Genomic DNA, 25,764 nt, shown 5'->3' on the forward strand with positions numbered 1-25,764 from the left:
CAGTGTAAGACTAGCGGGAAGGCAGCTAGTCATCACCACCCACCGCCAACTCTTGGGCTACTCTTTTACCAATAAATAGTGAGATTGGTGTGTTTTTATAAATAGTGGAATTGATCGTCACATTATAACGCCCCCACGGCTGAAAGGGCAAGCATATTTGGTGCGACTGAGATTCGAACCCGAGACCCTCGGATTACGAGTCGAACGCCTTAACTCACTTAGCCATGCCGGGCCTTTATGTTTTCAATAACATTAAATTTCCTCTTCAATCTAATGTGTATATATATCATAACCGTAAGAAACGAAAATTATATTGGTGTCAAATAACTTATTTTCTCTTTTTCCTAAATGACAAAAAAGGTGCTATAGTTGAATAAAATCAAATCATACTTATTAGATATTCTCGTCTTAAAAGAAAGAGTTAGAGCTGAAACTGGACCAATGAACAACATAAACGACGGTATTTTTAATACATTGTGTCAAACATCAAAACCACATTTTTGAGTACCTTTCTTAATTAATCATGGTTTCTTGAGATATGTATTTATAATGATTAATTACACATTCGTTATTTAGCTTTACGAGTTTCTTCATTATTCCACACATAACACGTATAGCCTTAGCCAAAATGTTTGCATGTTTTGTATCAAATCAGATCATTACTATTAACATGGAATACAAATACACTTAGGACTGTGAAGCTAAGAAATGTAAGTTATATTAAACAACTGCACGTGTAATTTGTATAACGAGACAAGTCTATACACAAAATGAACGATTTATTAGAACAGCAACTAATGTTATCAGACACCTGTAGAAAGATGTGTAATTCAGTATTTCACCTATCACAACAAAACCGTACCAAAACAGATATAATAACAAAATATAACATTAAATTATTATAAATAACACCTGTAGCTTTATATCTGTTCATCTTAAACATTCCGTACTCGGTTGGTCATTCTCGCACTCTAACAACCTCTGTAAGGCTAGGTGGCATGCTGGCAATGATGTTATTGATGTAATACACCGTAATTTCGTCCCAACTTATCGCTAGAAGTCGCTGCAACAATAACTGGTTTAGAATCGTGATTAGCTCTTTTAGGGGTCAGTTCTACCCAATAGTTCTTAGGGAAATTTCAAACTAAAATATCATATCTATGTGATGCCTCTTTGAGGCGCCATTGACGTTTTCCTGAAGGATATGAATAGCAACTTTTCCACCATGATGAATAGGTACCCAAACATGTACTGCAACACCTCATGTGGGAAAGACAGTCTTCCCTCATCTGCTCTCCAGACATACGACGAGCACAAATTCTGCCATCAGCTTTAACAAGTTAGAAACTGGACTCATCTGAAAACATGACAGGTTGCCAGTGCCCTAACTGTAAGTTGGCATGCTGTCTTGCCAAAATAACACAGTGACAGCAGTGAATTCCAGCTAAAATCGTTTGGAGACGACCCTTCTTGCAAAATAACCTTGTCTCGTCAGTCTCCTATACACTGTTCTTTTGTATATCTTGGAATTAATGTATTTATTCCATTCTTGTCGTAAAGCATTGCAAAACTTTTTTCAACCAGGTACATATAAATTATCTGAACAAACCATTGATCTGTTTTGAAAAACGTTATACCAAAAGCACAATATTTTATACAAAATAGGTGTGTACGTGTGTTTTAACGAATAAATGCTCAAAATATCCTGTACATAGCAGAATAACAGCTCGTACATGTTTGTTCGATCATACCTTCTCTGCTACTACTAGGGCATTTACTCAATAGCTAATCCATACATGTAAACAATATACATCAGTATAGAACAGCATACAAATATTTTGACCAAGACTGTATATTACAATAAAAGCATTGATCTGGAACAGAGTAAACTTGGCTCTAGTGAATTAATTGGTTCATATAATGTTTCATTCTGTTTGTAGCACCTTTAAAAATACTTTATAATCGAAATATAGAAGTCATACTGATCGTCAATTTTTAAGTCTGTCAAATCATCCGTTTTAGCTTTTAACTTTATTACTGTTTTTTTTTATATTTCTAAAACATTCACATATCTCCATGGATCAATTAAAACCTACAACAAGGAATTACCGATCTTATGCTAAAGTTTGACTAATCACTCAACCGTCACACCATCAGTTCTAAAGGACTTATTTTTTGCTGATGATTGGCAAGTACCAGTTATTCCTGTAAGAGTTAATGAAGCATCTAGAGACTCTGCACACTTTTTGGTACTATCAGTAACTCTTCAAACAAAATGTCGTTAATTTGACTTACTCCTAGTTCTGAATATCATCTGTTATAAACACCTACAGCTATTGAATTTATTTCATTTGAATCTGAGCTACTTTATTATTTTTATTCTTCAAAGCTGCTTATGCAGTTTTTTTGTGTGCTTCGTGCTTGTCCTAATTTAAAAACAATATGTAAGGTTCTTTCCTCGATTTCACATTGTTTAGCTCTATTTGTATAAATATTTTTCAGGACTTTCCTGTATATGTGATAGGTATTATCAATAACAAATAACTGAAATAACATTGTTTCTAAATTCACACTTTTTTCTAATTTCAGTTTTTCTTTGAAATAAGATATACAGGTAGATTTTAAACACTTTAGGACAATTTTAATTCATTGAACTATAACATAGTTTCGGTTTCTGGTACTGTGTTCTATTTTGGAACCCATAATAATCCTTTCACTAATACACACTATCAGTAAAATATCATTAATGTATCCTACCATTAATATGTTTTCTTCTTCATGTATCCTGTCATTTATATCCCCTTTCACTAGTATAGTCTATCATTAACACATCTTACTACAAATATATACTATCATTAATATGTCCTATCATAAATATATACCCTCAATAATATATTCTTTTACTAATATATACCTTATTAATAATGTATCTTATCGTAAGGTCCAAACCCCAAAGATTCATACTCATATTTGTTTCAATGTTTAACATCATACTAGAGTACGGTAATATGTTACAAACGTTTGATGGAGATTCTGTTTTTGTTTGAGTTTCGTTCAAAACTACACCATGGCTGTCTATGCTAGCCATCCCTAATTTAGCAGTGTAAGACTAAAGGAAAGGCAGCTAGTCATCACCACCCACAGCTAACTCTTGGGCTTCCCTTTTACCAACGAATAGTGGGATTGACCGTCACATTATATTGCCCCCACAGCTGAAAGGGCAAGCATGTTTGATGTGACGGGGATTCGAACCTACGACCCTCATATTACGAGTTGAGCTCCTTAACCATCCGACCATACATTTAATGAAGAACAAACTTTAATGTGTTTCTGAAGACATCTACTCAAGGAATATTATTATCAGCATTAAAAACTTTTGTTCAAAAAGTAGATATATTTTTCGAATATCAAGTCGTAATAAACTCTGTATTAGTTCCTCCTGTTAAATTACTTAATGCGCCCAAAAACACACCTTGATCTGAACTCATTTCAACAGTGAGTTTCCTAAGACTATTTGATAGAACGAAAAGATAAGTATTTTGAAATGTTTCGTTAATGGTAGTAAGGATCGGTCAAAGTGATGATATTAACATATCAGAAATACTGTACTAAACTGTAAAGTTTTACTGCATTTTTTTACTAAAGTATTTCTAAGTTTATTTACGCAATTTATTTTAGAGATTGTTTTGCATTGTTAGCTTATTACATGGATTTAAGACTAATCTTAATCTGTTAAACTAGCTGAACCTCCTGAGACATTATTGTGTTTACGGCTGAAATCATCGTGAACAGCGATTTTTAACATTATCTTTCATCCTTTGCTCTATAAGATAGTAAAAATGTATTTGAATTCATATTAAAGATCCCTATGATTTATACTTTTATATTTGTGTATTTAATAAAAACGCAAACAAGCAGTGTAATTTATATATGCGTCTTCCATCTTAATTACCATAAAACATCTTCCATCATGATTTTATTTTCAAAACTAGTTTATATAAAGCATAAGTCCTGTTCATAAATACATACTGTAATTAAGCATGTAATTATAAATTATAATGTAAATACCTACCTCTAAGCTTCGTTTTGTAAAACGGAAGTCGACTTATTACTTTACATAAAGATCAACACACGGGCTAAAATTATGTTAGGCCTACTAGTAAATGGGCACATCACAGGTCTTGGCTTAATACCTAGATTGTAAACACATACATCATAATCTTTGGGTTAATATCAATTTACTTTTAACTCATAAGAACTTTTTGACAGGCAAAACGCTAAAACACACAAGAACCCGAAATGAAACTTGTGAAATGATAAAGTGAACACACAAATATATTATAACCTGAATTATAACTTATGGAATAATTAAAAATACACATAAAAATGCTTGTCAACTTAGTTTTGTAATGTAAGCTTAAAACGTTTTATCTAGACTTTTGTAAGTATATTAGGTTTGGTTTGGTTTAAATTTTGCCCAAAGCTACACGAGGGCTATCTGTGCTAGCCGTACCTAATTTAGTAGCGTAAGACTAGAGGGAAGGCAGCTAGTCATCACGACCCACTGCCAACTTTTAGGCTACTGTTTTACCAATGAATAGTGGAATTTACTGTCACATTATAACGCCCCCACGGCTGAAAGAGCGAGCAGGTTTGATGTGACGGAGATTCGAACCCGTGACCTACAGATTATGAAGCGAGTGCCTTAGCCACCTGGCCATGCCGTGCCGTAATTACTTTAGACAAATTCTATACGAGCAATAATCTTATACACCATATAAAATTTGATAAAATACAAGTTACATTTATGTGTATGTTTCGTTTGGCATTTTTCAACAAATAAATTGTTTTCACCAACGAACATTTATTATTCCAATCGTAGAGATTTTATAAAAACCTGAAATGTTGGACAAGTTCTTTTAAATTATTTGATGAAAATAAATAAAAGTCCACGTCCTTAGCGTTTCCACACGATACCATCACTTGTACACTATTGTAACTTGTACTTTGTAGACCAAAGTTTGTTTACAAATGATGTTTAAACTTAAACATCATACCATTCACATTAACTGAACTACAACTAACCTAAAATATTTACTTCTACAGTTTTATAGCTGATCGATCAAGTAACTGAATACACTCAATAATTAACGCTGATCCAAATACTTCACTGAATTAAAATTAACTGACTGGCACTATACTATCTCAGTATTGATCTATTAATCCCTGCTCAATGAGTTTCGCATTCATAATTAATCCTTTTTTAGACATTTTAGATACTGTCTGAATAATTACATCATGATTATGAGCCCAGCTCCCAATAGCAAACAAAGATATTATAACATTAGAAGTATAGCTTACAACATTGCTCCCTTCCTGAATTGTGGAGTCCCTTGAACAATCTTAATATCAAAATGAAACAGCAAGTTAAGCTGTTTATTTACCTATCTTATTTGTATATTTTCTTCTAGGGTATGCAGATGCGATGGCTTCTTTTTTCCTTTGTCGTCACTAACTGTCCTGTTGTTGGTGTATGATCGAGTGAGTCCACTGGTGGTTCCATTCTTGAAAATCCTCTGAAAAAAGTCATGACAAAAACTTTAGGTTCTTTACCAGAATAATTTCCCTTTAGTAATTTCTTCACATGAGTTGTTCAGATGGATATTATCTCACTGAAATACTTCCACAGACGATCACAGTGAATGACCTGTGATTTGGATCATTTGTCCTTTTAGATTCCATAGTCCACATCGTTGTAAACACTCATGCCAAATATCTTTCTTTATCACATCAACAAGAGCTCATGCAATTACCAATTTCTTAGGAAATACTGGAGTGTTTTGTTCCACAATAACCCATTCACTAGATGAAGATTTATTGCTAATAATTCTTGGTATGTGTATTTTACTTCTTGTTCAGCCTCCAGCATAGTAATTATCATGCAGTACACAAGAATATTTTAGCCATATTCTGCAAAGATATCTGAAGCTAGTCTGAGTTTGTATCCATGTATCAACTTGAAGTCAATTTATAATGTGTAGTCTTTCTTAATGTCCATTACCTATGGATAACCAGGCATAGAAAAGTTCCTACAGTAAGCACGATTTCTAATTTCTCTGTTGTTGTAACCTTATGCCCACTTGTTGTTTGCATCACTACCTCTTCTTTATTCATCACTGGATGCAGGTTTCTACATTTTATTATCGGATTTTGTTGAACCATTGTTGATCAATATACTGCAAGGCTTTCCTTCAGTAAACCCGCGGATTCAAGGGGTTATCTATTTAAATAATATAAGATAAATGAGTCAGCTTAAATTACAATGTGACAGATACATCTCATGTTATAGACTAGACTAATGTTAAATTGCTAAATCATGTTGACTTACAATTTGAATTAAATGTTAGGGAAACAATACAGATCGACAAAACAAAAATATTGTGCTAAACAAAGAAGATGATCTCGGTTTAGAAAAAATAATGTAATGAACATGTGTGTTTTATAAACTCTGAGTTCTTTAAACTTAGATGGCATTAAAGGAATGCAAATGATTATATAGTATATAAGTCTTGGCCAAACTTCTTGCAGATGGTGACATAGAACATTGAAACACGTAGAGTCATTTTAGGGTTGGTTCCATAGAGGGGACAGGCATGGCTGTGAAAATAACAGAGAAGACAGGCTCAGCTGTAGTGTCAACAAGCTCATACCATAGAATTTCCAGGCATCCAAAAAACTCGATAGAAATAGTTGACAGAGGAAACGGAGACAGTCATTTATGAATATCTAAGAGAACACGTGAAGTGACTCCAGGCTCAGTATAAATGGTACAGTTGGTGTAATCCAAAGCAAATGCAATGGCTTACAATTCTGCAATGAACAGAGAAACTGTAGAGGGGATCCAGTGAGCAACCACTGAGCACAAAAAACCATGGCAAAACCCATATATTCACCTGATTTTGAACCATCCATAAAACCAGGAACAGAAAAATGGTTTCATAGATGTTTGGCAAAGAGAAGATCAGTAGTATCTGCATTTCTCAGACAACCCAAAGAAATGTCGGAGGTGGGGAGGGGTAGCAAGTCATAAATTAATGAGTTGGCCATCAGATACAGCAACGCCATCAACGACAGACCTAATTTAGCCAACTATGCCTCGATTTGAAGGCCAAATGGAGAATGGCTGACCACCAATTCTGAAAGAGCAAAGCCCACTGAGGAAGAAAATCACAACCTCAGGTGGAATTCCATGGTAATGATTATAGCTTGATAGCATATAACAAAGAAAGTTGCAAATATTAAAAGTGAAAAAGAGGTTCATGAGACTCAGCATACAGATTCTGGATGTGAAGTGCAGAAAATCCCTATGCAAAGCCAAAGTTACAGATAATATACAGAGTCCAGTATTGCAAGGAAAAGGTCCTAGAATAACCATGGAACATGTGAAAGCATAACAGATCTTCAGCATACAACATTAATCCACTGATCAAGATGTGAAAGAGAAGACATGGTGGATAGTCAGTGCCCATGTACATTTGATACGAACCTGCATAATATGAGGAATAAAAGTCACCTTGTGGTCAAACAGAACTCTCAAGAACTTTATTTCAGGAACCACAGAAATAACAACAACACCGATATGGAATGGATTCCTTCTGGCTTAGACCCCTGACCAGCCTGCTGAAAAGCAGTGTGATTGTAAAAAGTGGGATACCTGTGAAAGACATCCCAAGCCTCTTTCTGAACCTTTCAAGCCTAATGACAGGGAAAACACCATCATGGACGAGGATACCATGTCAAGTTCTTTGGAATATAACAAATAGTATTTGAATAATACAAACAGTACTGCTTCAACACAGTCGTTAAAAGGTGGAATACAACATGATCAAGTTCTGAGAAAATGTTGAAGGAGATTAAGTCAACCAGGTCAAACTTCCTCCATGGCACAAAAGTGAGAATACAGCATGATCAAGTTCTGAGAAAGTGGTGAAGAGATTAAGTCAACCAGGTCAAACTTCCTCCATTGCACATGAGTGAGGTCACATCGACGACAGCCGGTTTCCCTCAAAACGATGGAAAAATTATCACATTCCCGTGGAATACTGTCAACCGTCTAGGAAAAGTAAGGAAAAAGCGAGGGTACAGTTTGTTTTCATATACAAATCTTACAAATCTTGAGTTCTATGTCAATACATTAATATGTTACACACAGTTCCGTATAGACGTTTTATAAAGTTAGATACAACACGGAGATATTTTACACAAAGTTAGTTACCTATGAATATACAGATATTATATAAGAAGTTATCCCTGAAGATATAGAGCTACATGTGAATACTTAATATTTTATACAAACCTCAAAGTGAACACATAGTTCAATGTAAACACATACGTATTTTATACAGAGACCGATGTGAATACATAAGCTCATAAACACCGAATAGAACAAAGTACAACGAAAGAGTAAAACGAAAAACATTTAAAAGATGGATTAATTCAGAATGTTTTAGCAGCCAGCGATGCTTCTATGAAGCCTTTTATCATTATTTTAATCTTATTAGATACTTCGATCATTCATTAGGAGAGGAATTACTCATTCTCTTGTCTTTCACTTAACAATCTTCGAATGTAACCAAACATTAGTAGCTTTTAAAGATAAATCTTTACCCTAGCAATAATATGTACAGTGCGTTTAATTAGGAACGTATACGTCTTTCCACTTAAATGAGTTGAGTACATAAATCTACGTCAATTCAGTCTACCTTTGCAAGTATATATACTTATGTTCATTACGGAAAGCCTGACAAATAATTTTTGCTAATGGTAACTTACGAGGATTGTTACTATTACTTAATTAAAAGTTTGAAGATTTGCTCAGTTAATCTAATAAATAAATAAATACTCTAGTTTTTACTAGCTAAATATTTCTAATTATTTTGATTAAGAAGAGTAAAGAATGTAATTACCTTTCTTGTTAACGACTATTATAACATGTATCATACCTAATTGTTAAAAATAATAACATTGTTATAACAGAAAAGATAACATCCAAATGCAAACCAGATAAATCAGAAAACCCAAATTACAACATTCGGACGGCATAATAAGACAGATACCCGACAATACAAAACCTAGACAAAATCAAATAACACAGAAGAAAACATCCAAACTTAAACCAGTAATAAAGAAAATAGCATCGATATATAAGTCAGATAACACAAAAGACAATATTCAAAATTACACCAGATAACATCCAAAACGTAATAAAGATAGCACAAATATAACATTCATACATAAGCCAAAAAAAGCTAAAATATAAAGCCAAATATAAATCTCATTGCACGAAAGCACTTTCAGAAAAAACAATATAATAAAAATATAGCATCATGAGATAAACCATACAACACAAAATAAACATTGTTTTTTTTCAAAACTACACGAGATCTATCTGCTTTGGCCTCTCTAATTGACCAGTGGGAAAGCAGCTAGTCATCACCACCCACTTGGCTCCTCTTTTAGCAAGGAATACTTTCTAATTGAGCAGTGGGAAAGCAGCTAGTCATCACCACCCCCTTGGCTCCTCTTTTAGCAAGGAATATTGGGATTGACTGTAACATTGAGTTCCCTAACCATATATAACAAAAGATATACAAATATAAAAAATATAAAAGAAAATATCACATCCATACATAATTCAGATAATAAACAATAAAGCAGCTAGACATAAACAAAGTAACACAAAAGTCTGCAAAAAAACATAAATAAAACAAAATATAACATCCGAACAAGAAATGTATAATAAAAATAATAACATCCAGATATAAACCGTATACTACAAAAGTTAAACTTCAGAATTGAAGCAAATAATACAGAATTCGACATTCACATATAAATAAGATAATACAAAAGATAACATCCAAACAAAAATCGTATATTACAAAAGATGGCACATAGACATAAACCAGGAAACACAATGAGATAGCAACCATGCATAAACCAGATAACATAAAAAGTAAAATACACATAGTCTAGATTATACGAAAGACAACTTGCAAATATAAACTAAGGAACACATATATAAAAAAACAGACGTAATTCACATAAAATAAAACATCCAAACATAAATCACATAAAATAAATGACATTAAGACCTGAATCATGCAGCTCAAAACTTGCCTTTAGCGTTATAATGTTTACTATAATAATTAATTTATTTTGTCTAAAAATATCTGGTTAATCTTTCTTTTAAAATTATGTATGCTTAAGAGCATTTACAGGATTTTAATGTATATTATTTTTCGTATTTTTATGTATATGTTGCTTATTCATGGTCTGCTTCTGATATCTTTCGGCCTTGTATTTTTTCTTCGGGTGGAAAGTCATAACACTAAATATATTTTGGAAAGGATAACAATAAATTATATGGTGTCTTAAATTGAAGAAAACACTTTACTCACCTTAATTCACTTCAAATGTTGCAGAAAAGAGAAACACAAGCTAGTAATATAAATAAAAGACGTATAATTGTGCCTGGGTAATGAGAGTGACCAATTGTTACACGTGAAAAACACAATAGCTTTCCAATAACAACTCATAGTCTTAACAGCGGAGTATATTGATACGTATTCAGGCTTGGTTCAAGTTATTTAACAGATAAAGACTCGGTATGAAGTATCTTCTCAGTGTAACTACATTTCATTGTGTTAAAACTGTTGGTTGCCCTACTGGAGTGCCACATTCTACAGCACGTAGTTGGACAGATAATTTTGTTTACTTAGCTGTAGTTGCACGTTTTTCAATTCTTATTTCTAAAGTACTCAGATTGAGTGTGTGTTTTTACAGTTATTTCGTTTTCTCACACACTCAAGTATTGTCTATATGTATAACTAACTGTCTTGGAGGTGAACCAGATTTAAAGAATATGAAACTAAAGTAGAAGAAACAGTCATCTATCCAACTACATTTTGAGGCATGAGAAACGGCAGCAGACGATCATCACTTTAAGACAATGGGATATATTTGGAATTAGGATACATTTCGGGTTAAGAAATATTTATATGTTAAACTAATTCGACTACTCTCGAACACCAAATGTTGTTTTAGAAAAGCAATTAAATTAAAGCTAATTTGCCATAACATTGTTAGAGATAGATAGATAGATAGATAGATAGATCAAAATATTCATAAGTTTAATAAATAGGCTAATTTGAATAATTTTATTTTGTTCTTAACAAATCCAAACACCATTCCAATGGTAATTTTACAGTGTAATAAAACAACACTTTGTTTAAGAATATGTAAACACTCGTGACATAAGTTAATGCCAAAATTAATAACTAACTTTCCTTACTTTAGCTTATTGAAGAGCGGGAGTAGAAGAAAAAGGAAACTCTATTAGACTTTTTTTGTTGTTGTTGCTGCTTGGGACAGTAAACGCTGAAAGCGTGTCAGACTAATGAGCCAAGCCTATGTGTTTCTTTCTAGATAAGGTACGTTCACCAAAAATAGGTAAGGAGACTCTTATGGCCACGTGATTTTGTTTTCAGTAAAAGCGCGTGACATACTGGTCTTGTCACATCCAGTGAGGCGTTTAATTACCTCGCACACCCTTCCACTTTTATCGGAAAAGCAATTAACTTTGTGCCAAATAACCTTTAAAAGGAAGGCTGTGCCTTATTGTTCAAAAGACCTGTATTTCAGAATCGTATATCTGCCCTTTCCAGGTTTTCTCATAGCCACAACTAGCAGGGAGCACATTCGCTTTTGCTTTACCATTTTTTCTTATTATTTTATTTTTACTTTTTTAAATCTCGGGGTTGTCTTTGCCGTTTACGAAGCACTCTGACCTCAAGAAGAAGTTATTTTTAGATTTTTTCTTTTCTGTTTTTTGTAGACTGCTTATGATGCAACATATTAGAAAATTTTGTACAACATAAAATGACTAACACATACCTCTAGAACTTTTCAAACATAGCACATGTATCAATTCCAACCAATGTTATTTTCAGTTACTTTTTCACATGTTTTTGATAATTATTAGAATAATTTCTAATCTCGTAATATCCAGAAAAATATAAAACCACGATATGCACATGACTCAAATAGCTCGTCTCTTAAACTTTAAGATATAATCTTTGTTAAGAACTATGCTTAATAACAAATTGGAGCACCTTTCACCCAAAAGTTATGACGTGACTTACAATCCACAAGGTGCTGAAAATTGTTCTAAGAGATTTTCCTCATTCCGTCACGACTATTGTAAACAATCCATGGAATAACGTGAACACAAACAGTAGCGTATTTATGTAGGGGTTAAAGGGTGCTCAGCCTCAAGGGCCATGGTCTTAATGGGGATCCGTTGACAATTTTATTCTATGTAAAACTACACGGGAGGTAGGGCCTACAAAATTATTACCCCGTAGGCCCACACAACGTTAAATCCGCCATTGGGCACAAGATTGTGAAGGTGAATCTCTTCCAATTTGATCCTACAAATGTTCAAATGGACTGAAAACCGGGATTTTCTGTAGTCATTGGAGATGTTTAAAATCATCAATTTCTTATACCATACACGAACAATCTAGACAGGGTGAGAGGAAGTATTATCGTCTTGAAAGTAGTCGTCCTCATAAGGATACACGTGAATAATCGCTGGATGCACTTAACCAAAAATGATGCAGAGGTACCCTGTGGTATCCATTCTATCTATTACAATACCAATTATGACCTTATTATTTAATCGAAATTTATTTATACTGATTCAAAGCAAAGTGAAGTAATGTCTCATATTATTTTATGCACGTTTGCAATATACAAAAGAGTAACTAAAGAAATAATTAATGTGAAAAGTGTAATTCTTCTTATAACGGAGTTACTAATTTATTGTAACCTTCAAATCATGGAATGCATTAGTTGCTTAGAAAATAAATGTGTTTATTTCACAATATTGGAGTCTTTTGTAACTGAAATATTTTGCTATCTAAAATAATTGGATAAGGTTGTAAGTGTGTTATTAACATTTACTAGTGATTGTAATTGTAAAACTGAACCTTGTTTATGTACTGTCAAGCATATCTTTTTTATTAAACATAATTCAGCACATATATGAAATGTAATTTATCTATTTTTTGGTTTTCGGATAATTAATTTCCCGTAAACATATAAAGTACACCATATTTACTATCGTTATTTTTCTTTCGAACATTAATTTTTACCAAAGTACATGAGTAATATTATTATTAAACCCATTTAAAAACTTGTTCTTTACCGATCTACATGAAAAGAAATAAGGGTTAAAATTAAATTTGAAAAAGAAAATATTGGCAAAGGAAGATAACGCCATTAAATGTATCTGTGTCTGTGAGTACAGAGAGTTTAATACTTATATTAAAACTGTTTTCAAAATACACATCGGAGAATTGCATGATAACCACAGCTGTGGAATGGCGTGCATCAGAACTACATTTTGACATGGTTTCATGCTACTAAATTGTATGATGCTACCGAAAATTGATCGCTTTGGGGAAAGGTACGTAACAGTACTTTCTGACAAAAAAATATCTATATACTCAGATTGAGGTTTTTGAATATCCGCGACAGAGATATACCTTCATTGTACTTAATGGCACTGAAAAACATAAAAATATTAGCCAATTTGGGGCACAGGACGTCTTACGTCTTAGAAAACAAAACCTCCGATAATCAAGAGTTTGGAAAAGCAAGATAACTTACGCGACACTAACTGCTTTCACGACATATTTGTTGAACCTTCCTACACCTCTTGAAGGCGAAGAATGAAACAGGTGTCCATGGTATTCCATACAAAGACATATTGGGCAAGTTGTCGGTCGCTGCACCAATAGATTTCTCTGCGATCATACTGTTGAAACGGGCGGTGGAAAGTCGTCGTCCTTATACAACAAATTGCTTATCGAACGCAAACAGGGTGGAAAGGTATTCTTTAGACATAAAAAAAGCCTTCCTCAGCGTTTTGCACTGGAAACTACGCTGTAGGACTACTTCAAGATAAATCATCGTCAGAGTACATAAATGGACGTGTAACAAACAATACGATGAGACTCCAAAAATTTCTGTATTATTATTCCAAAAGTTAACAGGTCTCTCACACGCTGACAGATGTCAATACAATGAAGACAATTACTGTTGTTCATATTTTAAAATACTTAATCTCCGTAAAATTACCAAAAAGAAAAAAATAGATCAGTTGTTGTGTTAAAGTTCTTTGAACATATTATTGATGTGTGATTCTGTAAATATTGTGAAAAGATTACAGGAATGTTTTGAATAACATCAAATAATGTTTTTATCAAACTCAAGGAACGAACTTAAACATCATAATATTATGTTTTTGGATGTGTAAACTATCATATAACATTTTCAACATCTGCCTCTATTCGTCTCCATCTACCCGATAATTCAAAGTAATTGACCCGTCCTCATGTGCTTTAGTGCCAAAGGTCAGTGGGCCGGTCTGTATATGTTCATAACACGGAGTAACTGAGCCGTTTCCGTTTGCCTCGTGTTACATACAATAATTAATTTCGGATGAGTATCCGATTTATTACTTTACGTACGTTACGTATTACGATTTCAAATAGACGGAAATTTTACTTTGAATTTAAAAGTTAATTGAATGTCGATATGTATCAAATTTCTAATATTTCCCACAAGCCTAATACAAACAAGTTTCTCTCTTAACATAAATATATTATGATATACAAACAACAATACAATTTTATAACAACGGTTATTAAAAATAGTTATAACAAATAATAATTTATATACAAAAGTTTTAAAAAACTTACAAACAATACCGGGTCTTCTATCTGATGTGAAAATGAATATTTCATATTTAATTGGCTGTTCACGAGGAGCAAATTAATTATACGTTGATACAGAGAAACGTTTCGCTTAATGGCTAGCCCCACACTGTCTACAAACTGACTTTTTTCCAACGACTATATATATCTAAAGTCCTCCCTTAAACTACTAACATCCAAAGTTAATTCACTGAAGTTAAACGGTTTGTAATGTTCGAAATATATAAACGTTCCTGGTCTGTACTTTTCCGATTAATAAGTGTTTATCACAATCATGGCTTCCAAGGTTTCTAGTATACTGATTGTAGCAACTCAACAATATATACTGTCTCCCTGCGTGTTTCGATGGCTATATTTCATACTCATTAGGCGATATTCAGTTGGCAATAATACTATCAATTGCTATTATTTTACACTCACACATCATGCATTGTTAATTCTTACGATGGAGAATATTCTACAGACAGGACTTTCACAATACACATTTAACGCTACATGTTACACGCATTTCTAAATATATATTAAACTGGAACAAACATGAGCGTCAGTGGGATTATAGTGTACACAGCACAACCTTTTACGAAATCCCGTTTAACGTAGTATTATGTATGTGATGTCAGATTTATGAGCAATTCATTCAACCCTACTTTAGTGATTTAGCAACAGTTCGTGGCAGAAGAGAGTGAATACCAGATACATTATACAGGAATGCAGGTAAACACCATAGATGTGGATTTCGGAAGTTATAAAGGATATGAAAATTGAATATTCATCGCCAATTCACATGTATATCTTGAAAACAAATAAGTTTGTACCACTAAACGTTTGCCACATTTCGTGTAGATGCACTTATTATGTCCGTAAAGTCGAGATTCCTTCTGCAATAAGTAGGTGGCTCATTCGACCAACCCGGTGCACACTGGATAAACCAGTGCATTAGACCTTGTTAAATTAGATGATAGCTATTTCCAAACCGAGGAAAGAAATTAAGTCTCAACGAGTTAGTTTATTAAACTAGATGCATATATAACTATTGTGATAAAGAGATGTCTCAGAACTTAAAAATCAGCCTTATTTCAGCTAAAAATTTATGCAGCTGTTCGTAAGTTGTCATTCAACTTGAATATTTTTGTTAATGTACAATTAATGATTTGTCAGACAGTCTCTCAAGAAGAGCAGCTGTAACATTGGGATTCCTGAGTAATATCTGAGTTTTCAACTGTTATTATAATTTATACTTGATAACAAAATGTCAATAATTATCAGACAATAGTGTAACAGGTCCATTATCGAACATGGACCTGTACCATAAGAAACGGTAAAAAAACATAGAACTGAACGTTGCTGACACTAAATTGATATTCAAGTCTCTTGACCTAGCAAGCTTACGTTCTTACTCACAGAAATTTAAATATATTGTTTCGTTAGCTAGATACTACCACTCTTAATGATTTTTTACCAGACTCAGGACGTTTAGCTTTGTCCTAAATTGATATATATTAAGCTAACAATGTAAACAATCTCTACAATAAAAGTACAGAGGTGAACATTAAAAATATTGTAACAATAACTCTTGATAGAAGTAACAGTACACGTTACTTACAGAGCACATAAACATTATTGTCCCCCATTGCCAGATGGTCAAGGCACTCAAATCGTAATCCGAGGGTCGCAGGTTCGAATCCTCGTCACACCAAATATACTGGCCTTTTCAGTCGTGGGAGCGTTATAATGTGAGAGGCAAACTCACTATTCGTTGGTAAAAGAGTTGGCGGTTGGTGGTGATGACTAACTGCCTTTCCTCTAGTATTACACTGCTAAATTAGGGACGGCTAGCACAGATAGCCCTCAACTAGCTTTGTGCGAAATTCGAAAACAAACAAACAAAGCACATATTACCCTCGTGTAGTTTTGCGCGAAATTCAAAAAACAAACAAATAAACACTAGTTATTACTTTGAAATACTGAAATAGATTTATGAACTTTACACAGTTTTCCCTAACGATGTACTGTGACCAGTCAAACCGGAAAAACAACATAGTATTGAAATATACGACAGTCCTAATTTTATTGTCTTCCTTGACGATGTACTGTGATCAGTCAAACCGGAATAAACAACGTAATGTTAAAAGATATGGCAGTCCTAATATTATGGTTTTGTTCTTATGAGAAGTATAATAAATAACGTATTTTGTTTATATTTAACTGTTTATCATTAGTGTAAAATCTTGTTCACATTATATTTCATATGTTCTACGTTTATTTACATTGGCACAAGAAATCGTCAGAACAAATATGTTATCGACAGCAACAACGATGTTTTCTCTACTCTTTTAGCTGCATTTTTGTTGTTGTTGTCTTTTTCACTTGAAAGGAAACAGCATTAGTATTGATAATCAAAACCAAAACAATACGTTATTCAGATATTACAATAGAAGAACATTTCATTTGTAAAGGGATTACCCCAAGGAGCTTGTAAGGTGTTTGTGCATCTGAGTGGTTACCATTTTGTCGACACTTGTCACATGTCTGCAGTGTACCAGGCGACAAGTGCGCTGATACGTGGGTATATGTATATATATATACTGTTTTATGTGATACTTCCAGTAACCGTTAACCTGTATTAATAGCTTTTATTTAAAGACACAAAAGAAATTTTCAACGATAGAACTTTCTGGACAATAAGCGGAGTTGTAACATTGATAGCTTATCAATAGTTTCCTTTTACGTGCTCGTAGCTGATGGATAATATAATAAGTCAGTAAGTAACCTTATTCTATTTTTTCTTTACTTTTAATTTAAAAATTCAGAGACAAAAGAAGGCTGATTCCGACTTTACAAAATCACTGACGAGAGGCAGATGTTTCGATTTTTATAAGTTGTCAAGTGACGAGGAAAGAACATTTCGACTTTACCAAAGATAGAAAGAAGAATGTTTCAGCTTTACAAGTTTAAAAAGTAGTGAAGGACGAATTAGTTGACTTTAAAATTCCACCGATGCAGGAAAAATGTTTCGACTTTACATATCAGGAGAAGAGAAAACTAATTTTAATATACGAAATACATTATCATCAGTTTTTACTCCAAGCACTATCCATATAGCCCTCGAGTAACGTTTTCCAAAATTCATATTATCAAATCATGCACTATTACCGATTCACTGATACCCAAACTCTCTATCATCATAGAAAACATTGAAGCTTATAAAGAACTACAGTTGACAGTGAAAATAAAATGCTGTAAATCAAAACGTTGAGATCACTACGATCTAACACCAGTCTGCTTTTCATCCAAGAAACATATCGATACACTTCCTTGTAAATAAACCTAACGCAAAATCATTTTTAATTAAAGGTGTACAATACAGTATAGAAGTTGAACAAATAGAGGAATAACTTTCACAAAACATTATTCCCTACACAGAATTTGAACGTATCTCCAATAGGACACGTAAATAGACAAACATGATCAAAGTTTACACACACGAAACAAGGATATTTAGAATACAATATATAATGACACTATTCTCTTGTATCCAAGATTTATAGTAGAAGAGTTAAAAACACATAAGTTGTTACGCAATGTTTTAATTGTCAACAATGCAGACACATAGCGGAGAACTGCAAGTTTCTTCCACAATGCTTGGGCTGTGGCAGTGACCAAAATAAGTTTATGTGCCTAAAGAAACATGAAAGTCCATATTGATACAATTGTAAGCAACAGCACACAGGCAACTATAAAGAATGTCCAAAATACAGAGAGATAAAAACATGAATATACAATATATATAATAAAACCAAACTACAGAAACAAGTATCAAACAGACGGAATCAAATCACGTACAGAAATCAGTACCAAATACACCACTTTTACCGACACCAACAAGGAAGCCTAAATCCACTTACACATATGCAGCATAGGTTGATTACACCACGCACCAATGAAATAAATCACTCAAACAAACAAACAAACACAGCTACAAAATAATCAAATGCAACCACAAATGAAAGATAGAACACAACCCCAACGTAACGCAACACAACAAATGAATACTCAAACACAAAAGATTATTCACACATATATTTACTCAAAAACACAGGAAAGAACCCCGTAATAGAAGCTGTAAAAATAGGCGTTTTGATTTAATCTTCTGATATGAAGACTCTTATACGGAAGAAGGCCTTAACAATTTGCTTTTCACAATAGTTAAAAACATTTCTTACATATCATCCCGCACATACTACAGCAATTCATTATAAACATACTTATAGTACACGATACAAAATAACAATATCCAGCATCATCATACATGGAAAGGCCATCTATAACTTAATCTTACACATCATCTACATTACAATATCATAAGTGAATTTATAGGATATTCGTTTCAAATACGCGTCTGATAGCGTAACCTAGTGAAAAGTGGCATGTGCCATTGAACTGTTTGTGAAGTGTAGAACGTTTACGCCACCCAATAAAGCGAGATGGCAAAAAGCACTAAATGTTATAAGTTTAGCATTCATGGATCAGACTCTTAAAAGGGTAATAGGGTCATTCAACTTAGTGTTTGAGTTTTGATCTCGTGAAGTGATCATATAGCAACTGTTAGTAAAAATTAAAAAAAAGCCGTACAGAAAGGAAGTAAAGATACAGATAGCATTTGACTGGACTCTCCCAGGTTGGGAACATACGACTGAATACAGACCTAGACCACACCGATTCCCTGTCCCTTGAGTAGCATGACACTATTAAAACTATATATAGTCCTTAAAAATATTGGTTGGTGATCACGGAAAACCCATTAAATAAATCCGACAGTATAACTTTAGAGCACTATAACATGTGAGATAAATTACTAAAACACGTTTCCTGTTTGACTTTAGTTATATAGTAGGACATATATGGTATAGCAAAATCTAATGTGTATTTATATAACAAAAACATGCAATAGACTACAAATACATTGATCTTCTAATTAAGTATAACGAAAGCAAGTGAAATGAAAATGAAGAAAAGTTACAGAAATTATTATAAATAATGTATGTATCTAATTTGATATCATTTATCCATTCAGTATTGTGGGGAAGGGGGTGCTAGGTTGAACAATACACCTTCAAATTTTACTCTAGTTCACCCAAATTCACTCTTCATAATGACTTAAAGAATTATAATATCATTTTTTTTAATCGTATCATTGTATAATGGCTCTCACAAAAGTTCCACTGCCTCCAAAATGGAAAGAAACTGTAGCCAAGCCTGTATTCATTAACTCTAAGGTCAACATGGCGAGTAGCCTAAACAATAAAACTGATCAAACTCAACTCTATAAACCATAATAAAATGCAAGAAAGAAGGCATTAGATATTACTTAATGAAATAACAACAGAAACAAATGTATTTAAACTAATAATGTAATGTTATACTATATAGAGAATTCTGTGGGGCTTGGAGTCCCTAAATATTATATACACTTCACCAATATAAGAGGCCTAACTTTATTGTTTTGGTTTGCTGACCCAAGTTGTGATAATGAGCTCTGAATAGTCAAAACTGCAGGCCACAACAGAGGGTAATCTCTACGTCACAGATTCTCTTTTGAATTTCACTTTTGGCGAAAAAAATATTTAATATATATATATATATATTTATAAGGAACCTATGTGTAACTTGGAATAAATAGTAAGAGTTTGTTTCTTTGTTCCAGAATTTTGCGTACAATTACAGACTATAATTCACATAACCGTCACTAATTTTGAACTAATAGGGAAGAGAAATGAAACTTAAACACAACATCGAACTCCTACTCTTAGATACTTTTGTCTGATAAGATAGTAGAAAATGACAAGCATTCTTATAACACATGCATAACCCTAAAGTGTGTAACGGGTTTTCGCAGCAAAGGTTCACGAATTAGAACCTTGAGAGTATAGGTACGCCAATCAGCAGATTACGCCTAGGCTAAATCAATATGGAAGACAACATGACGTGATTTTTACATCATATTTATGAATATGCGAATACTGGCTCAATTTGGTCGTATAATATAAAGTCAAACTATTCACTTTTCACAACGAAATAACAAAGTATTAGGCAAATTCAGAATAAACTTATGCATCTGAGAAAAAATAATAATATGCCATTGTTTTCATTAAATGTGCTGTATTCTCAAATACGATGATGGTTTTCATGAACTGTGGCATGTATTGATATATATGAATACTTATTGGAGCAACCAGACATTTAAAAAACATTCGTGTCTGAGAATCCAACAGTTTCTCAACGTAGGATTTTTATTATCCAGTAAAATGGATAATACAATTCATATTTCGAAAAACTTTAATGAATTAGCACGTACAGAATGCACTCACTCAAAATTCAAAATATATTTTGGTAATATAATGTTATAAAAAGTAAAATATATCAGTCAGTATAATACGAATAACAATAAATATTGTGATGTTATACAATCAACAATTATAAATAGCAGTCTCTATAATCCGAATATAAGTAGATACTGTGAATTAAATATAACAAATACCAGCCATTATAATCAGAATACAAAATAATACTGTGATTTCTTGTAAATAAAGGTAACAAATACCAGCCGTATAATCCGAATGCAAGTGTAAATTGTAATGTCATCTAATCAAAGGTATAATCAAAGGTAACAAATACCAACCACTATGATCAGAATACAAAATAATATTGTAATTTCATTTTATCAAAGACAACCAATACTATCCAGTATAATCAGGACACATGCAGACAGTGTTGCATCTCAACAAGAGTTACAAATATCATCCATCATGAAATGTCTCTGCAAGTGTATTTTGTGTTGTTATCACTTACTCCGTAACGGGAGTGACATAAACATTAAATGGATAAACAAAATATTAATTAGTATCGATGGCTGAAATCTTCATCTACTGCAAGGAATAATAATTTATTTTCTGCATGATTATGCTTGTCGTAAAATATTAATATTACACCCATTACATATTTAACACTACATTTTTTACTCATTTCCATGGGAGGAGAAGGCTATAGTAATTCAGCCAAACTATATCTGGCAAAGCAGCTGCGGACATCTCGTTTAGCTGAGTACAGAAACAGTGTTTCACAGGGCTAGTTTGAACAGAAAAACACAGTACCGATCAGAACACTATGTATGAAAGATAGATGAGACACTTGTTACAACAACTGTTACGGTGTAAACACCTCTACTAAGCTGTCCAAGCATGATTGTAATTAATTATAATTATCACAGTACATTATAAATAGGTCTATTATACAATTTTAAATCTACATTCTTTATTCAGCTCCTTTGGGTTTTCCAAAAAGGAAAATGTATAAAAGAATATACGTCACCCTGTAATCGTCATATACGTTAAAAATGCCGTGTTTTGTTTCGTACATTGCTCAGCAGATTGACTGACACAGATCGTCTAAAATATTACAGTTTTTAGGGTTTTTTTGCGCAGTGTCCTTTGCTTCGTTTCTTATTCCAGGGGGATTAAAGCTTATAATTTCCTTGATTCGTTACGCACTCTTATCGCTTTCACTGAAACTTGGAGAACACAAAGAGATTGAAACTCACTTTGCCAGTAGATCTTATGCGAGGAATACGTTTCTCTCTCGTCCATCTGTCATGGGAGTAACCGTATGAACGTAAGCGTGCCCAAATTAGTGAACCATGTACGTTCAAGTTTGTATGTGATATTCGCCAGGGAACCCCAAAGAACATGAAGAGTTTCCAATGGCTAAACTATCAAGTCGCGGAGGCCGAACAAAGTTATGACCATTTTCGGATTGATAGAATAGGTGGAATTCTCTGCGGACTATAAACTCGATAGTGAGCCGATTCATTTAGTTGACGGAAAGTTGGCAGTGACTTTTATTTTCAAAGTTAGCTTGTTACGTGGCTTATATCTCACGACTCGAAAACTTTTTCAAGGTTTTTTTATTGTTCAACCATCATTTCTCCTCCAAACTCTGTCAGATAAGATCAAGTTGTTGTACTGGAAACAATAACTTTCTTTTGACGGAGTGCTTTGTCACTTTAGGTTTGAGCCACGAAATAACCTGTTTCAGTTTAACCACAACTCAACTGTTTTATGCATGTATAAAATGACATATTTCTTCAGTTTTTCTCACATGCAGGAATATGTTTTGCAAAGAAAAGTGGTTGAATTCTGACATACATTTCAAAACGTTTGCTACTGATTAATGTAGTTGAAGTGTATAAGCAAGATGAAGCAACGATAAGTTCGAACAAGTATCAGGCTGGCCGGACTAGCATTTTGGTCTGCGTGCCAAAGGGCCAAGGCTCGAGCTCTCGACTCCCCCGATAAGAAAGAGATAAATTTACGGAGTTAATGCTAAAATCTAGGGCTCATATCCCGTGATAGAAACAGTAGATAACCTATTGATCTAAAAAGAAACAAATCAATCGACTCCTCGATATATAGCCTGAGGCATTCTCTGCACTTTTAAATATGAGTATGTTATAGAGAGGTTTGAGTACTTTACATTAAAACTATTTTAATATGCAAATCAGCAAGTAACTTGGCAACAACAGTCGATATAACCTTTTAGTGGAACTGTACGTATTAGAGTTAAATTTTCACATGGTTTGGTATTTGTAAATAGTATGTACTGTCGAAAACATAATTCATTTGGGAAGAGTACGTAACAGCCTTTCCTAACACAAAATACCTAAACACTCATATTATAGAGATCTGTTCAGATTATAGGTTTAACATTTTCAAACCTTCGAGCCCTTTTGATTTAATGACATTTAGAAATAAATGAAAATGGTAGAACTTTCTTACCAGACTGATCAAGAAACACTTGTAACAAGTTGTGCTCGAGCAGTGGCAAACAAACTTTGTTGTTTTGTAACTGATCAGGATCTTCCAACACAAAAATCAGTGCCAAAAAACTCTTATCTCAGGTAACACAACGTCTGGAAAATCAACGCAAGTCACATGTGAACAATTCGCTTCTGTGACGTATTTATTCACCCACAACGTACATAAAGCAGCAGTAGAGTGGAACAAGTGTCCATTCTATTCCATACGAAGATATACCGGTCCAGTTGCAGGATACAACACCTATGGATTTCTGTGTAATCAAACTGTTCAAACATACGTTGGGAAACTGCCGTCTTCATACATAATATGGCTTATTGAATCTATGCAGAGAAAGAAGGAATGAATTAAACATGGCAGACTAACAATGAAACTTTTGTAAACAACGCTGCAGTTTACAGAGATGCCGGATATGGCGAAACAGGCTTTAATGACGTAGTGAGGCTTCAGTATCGTTTTAATATATCTTTCTCAAACTCTGTATAACGGAAAAGCTTCATTACGCTGTTTGGTTAAGAATAACTACATAAGCAGTGGGTAATGTTAACTGGTTGCCCTCCTTTTGGTCTAGCTGTTGATTATGTCTAAATCTTTGGATCTATGACTTGTGTGATGCGTCGCATAAAATATGTAAAATATCATTTAAGCAGCGATTTCAAAATCACTGCAACAATATTAGAGATTAGATCATCTCGTGTTTGATTCAAATTAAATATTTTATTAGTAACTGTTCAAGGTTTGTTCTAATGAAGCATGTGTGTGTGTGATATTTAGGGATGGGGTTCTCAACAGATGAACAGAAAAACATATAATAAGGATGCAGCTAGCGAATTTCTCTAATATTCCAAGATATCAAAAGCACTAATTCTCAACAGCTGGTTCACACCAGATTTCAGTCGATATACAAGACGTTTGAAAATATGTTTTAAAAATATGGTTACTAAAATATATGTTTCAAAATGTAATATTGAAATACTTTAAAACATTATTCAAAGAGATCCGTAAATTTTTGGATCGGAAGTAGCTGGCCTTAGAAAAAATTTAGAAACCACACACCTAAAGTTACTAAGGTGTCTGTAAGGGAATAATGATACGAACAAGCTGTCAATGACCTTCTTATTAGACTATATTTTGACGCCTTTGCGTTTATCTTCATCGTGACTGAAGTACACCGAAAAGTAGTTCAGAAGAAGGTCACAGGTTTATCTAAAGAATAACTATGACTTTTCTGTTGTTAAATATTGTATGGATTAATGAGTGAAAGTAAATAAGAATAGAACACCACATCATGGCTTATCAAGTCAGCTGAGAATCGTCAAACATGTTAATGGTATTGGCTAAAATAACATCACAACATGAAACAGAGTGACGAATGTATTATACAGTGCGAAACAACACGTTATCAAGTAAAACGCTACTACAAATATATTTTAGAAAGCAAACAACACATTACTAAATGAAACACTACGAGGAACATGGTGTAAAATTCGGAGGAACAAAGTACATGCTGAAACACATCTATAAATGTGGTATACAAAATATATCATAAGATGAAAAAGAGGGGAGAACTGTAGAAACGGTAATACACATCACATAATGAAACAAAAGTAGTGTAAAAAGTGGAAAACACATCACAAGATGAAAGAAACATTGTGTAAAGAGCAAAACAAGATATTATAATTTGGAATACAACTAGGAAAGTGATATATAAAGCTAAAAACACATTACAGGATGAAACACTTCTGGCAATTTAGTGTACAAAACGAAACACATTAAAAGGAAAACCAGAAATGTAACACTGAAGACGAAACGACATATTACAAGGGCTCGGCATGGCCAGGTGGTTTGGGCACTAGACTCGTAATCCGAGAGTCGTGGATTCAAATCCCCGTCACACCAAATTTTTCGCCATTTCAGTCGTGGGGGTGTTATAATGCGACGGTCAATTCCACTATTCTTTGGTAAAAGAGAGGCCCAAGAATTGGCAGTGGGTGGTGATGACTAACTACCTTCCCTCTAGTCTTACAATGCTAAATTAGGGACGACTAGCGCAG

At 33.5% G+C, this 25,764-nt stretch overlaps 1 long non-coding RNA gene across 1 annotated transcript; it reads right to left on the minus strand.

Moving 5' to 3' along the window:
* Positions 1-331: 331 nt before the first annotated feature.
* Positions 332-24,132, minus strand: LOC143225828 (uncharacterized). The gene is made up of 2 exons (XR_013014100.1): positions 23,672-24,132; positions 332-6,280 (listed from the first exon to the last, which is right to left on the minus strand). It is a non-coding gene; the product is annotated as an uncharacterized LOC143225828 (long non-coding RNA).
* Between the last annotated feature and the right edge of the window lie 1,632 nt (positions 24,133-25,764).

The sequence above is a fragment of the Tachypleus tridentatus genome, chromosome 9 (genome assembly GCF_004210375.1).
Source record: "Tachypleus tridentatus isolate NWPU-2018 chromosome 9, ASM421037v1, whole genome shotgun sequence".
Classification (NCBI taxonomy): Eukaryota; Metazoa; Arthropoda; class Merostomata; order Xiphosura; family Limulidae; genus Tachypleus; species Tachypleus tridentatus.